The sequence below is a fragment of the Condylura cristata genome, unplaced genomic scaffold, assembly GCF_000260355.1.
Source record: "Condylura cristata isolate star-nosed mole 26May11 unplaced genomic scaffold, ConCri1.0 scaffold00012, whole genome shotgun sequence".
Classification (NCBI taxonomy): Eukaryota; Metazoa; Chordata; class Mammalia; order Eulipotyphla; family Talpidae; genus Condylura; species Condylura cristata.
In genome coordinates, this window is record NW_004567113.1 from 12,404,423 (window position 1) to 12,406,769 (window position 2,347).

Genomic DNA, 2,347 nt, shown 5'->3' on the forward strand with positions numbered 1-2,347 from the left:
CATGAGTTCGATTCCCGCCTGCCTCGGAGGTGACCACATGGCGCGGCAGACCTCTCCTGACTTCGTCCATCTGCCTGTTCTGCTCCCCACTCTGTCCCTGGTGAATTCTCTCACCCTCCGCATCTCTGGCCTGTACCCCAGTTCTGTGTGAGTAAATAAATAAATCTTTTAAAAAAAAAAACTAGTTAGAAGTGAATACTGTTTCTTTTTAAATAAATTGAGGGTAAAGTGACTATAGAATGTTGTATCAAGTCGGGTTTCAGCCAAAATATAGCCAAGTCATTTTAAGCAGATGAAAGATTTAAATTAGAGAATTAAATGCTTCAAAAGAGACAGGTGCACTAGAGGAGAAAATGCTGGGCTGGATCTCCAGAAATAACCAGCACAGAAAGACTAGCAAGCTGTCCACCCAGTGTGTAGTTACCTGTGCTGCCAGCAGGGTGATGGCGTGTCAGGAGACTGCCAGTCTTACTCCTGCAGGGCCTTGATGGTAGCAGCTTCAGCACAATCTCTCAAGTCCTTTTCAGGTCAAAGGCTCAGAAGGCATGACCAGAGCAAGAAAAGCAGAAGCGAGCAGATATTATACAGATGCAGTTCACCAAATCAGTTGCAAACATACGTGAGGTTGACCTGGTGTTTGAGGCAATAACTGGCCAGACTCTCAGAGACTGGCTCCAGTATGTTCAGTATGTTCTGGAAGAACAGGTCAATTGGGTGTTGTTATTATGAAAGTGACACCAGCAAGGGAAATTTGGATCACATTTTATATTCTAGACTTTGTTCTTGGATAAGTGCTTTTCATCAAGAAGGTAAATTCCCCCAATACTACCCCATGTTCTCTCCCTAAACAATTGAGATTCTCATGCCCTCAGCTATGTTAAGATATATTACAAAGATCAGGACCACCTTTACTTTAATTGCAAGGATCTTATTGAGAAAAAGATGTGTGTATCTTTGTGTGTGTGTGTCTGTGTTTCCTAAGCATGAAATTTACTTCAGCCCTAAATACCAGGAAAACCCTCATTTTTCATCAAAGATGTGCGTTTTCTTCTTCAAAAATGATGAAGATATTTTATTAACTACATTTCTCTCTTTCCTTTTACACAGCCTTATATTTACTATTCCCTTATTGCTGTCATCCTATTTATTCTCTATTTTCTTTTCTTCTGCTTACTCCCCCCAGTTTTTCTTGTGGCTTTTCTTGTAAACAGTTATATAATTTAAAAAAAATAAAGTATTGGTGTTGAGAGTAGGAAAGATGGAATAGATACAAGAAGATAATATTGAGAATGGGGGAGAAAAAAAGAGTAGGAGGTGGAAAATAAATTAAAAGAAAAGAAAGGAAGGAAGAAAAAGGGAGGTGAGAAAGTAAGTAAAAGGGGGAGAAAGGGAGCGGAGAGGAGCAAAGGAAGAAAAGGAGAGAAGAGTCTATTCTTATGGAATGTAAAATCTAATTGACTCATGAAAATAAATATGGAGTATAATGAATTCTAAAGTTACTCATCCAAATGTTTCCCTTATTCACATACCAGAGGCTTTCTTCTGGAAGTTAAGGCACAGTACTGGTTCACTGATTAACTTGAACTAGAATCCTGGGCCACATTCCTCCACTAGGTGTCTTAATAACACACTTAATAATTAATGATAAACTATCATTCATGAAATTATTAATCCCGATTTTTGCACTAAGTGAAATGATGAGTAAAGCATGGTTTGGACAATTCACTGTATTCAGAGTGCTAAACTCTGCACATCAAAATTAAATGAGTGTGGGAAGAATATTTAACAGAACAACTTACAAAGGGAAGTCAGAATAACTTTATTAAATTAATTTGTCTACCTAAAAAAGACAAATGGACAAGTGGCCAGGTTTAGGGCAGATAAGCACTTCAGCAAAAATAGAGAATGAAGTCCACTGATAATGCTCTTTGTGGATTGCTTTGGTGCTTGTAGTCATTAGCTGCATTATCATTAGCTCACCTTCACTAAGACTGAAAACAACCTTCAGGTTGTCAGGGAAATAGTAGAATTCTAAGTCTATCCTTTTTATTTTCTTAATGTTTTATTTTTAATCTCTACCAAGGTTACATGATTAGGTAATCTATATTATTGGTCACTGGTGAGGAAGTAACATTTTAAGCAAAACAAAAGCTAAGGAAATGAGTAGCAAATAATGTTTTCAGTCTAGTTAAAAACAGACCTCTGGGGCCCTCCCCAGTGGCTCAGCAGGTTAAAGCACAGCACTGAGAATCTAAAGCCGCTTCCGCATGAGTTCAATACCTGCCTGCCCCGGAGGTGACCACATGGCGTGGCAGACCTCTCTTGACCTGCCCGCTGCTCCCCTCAG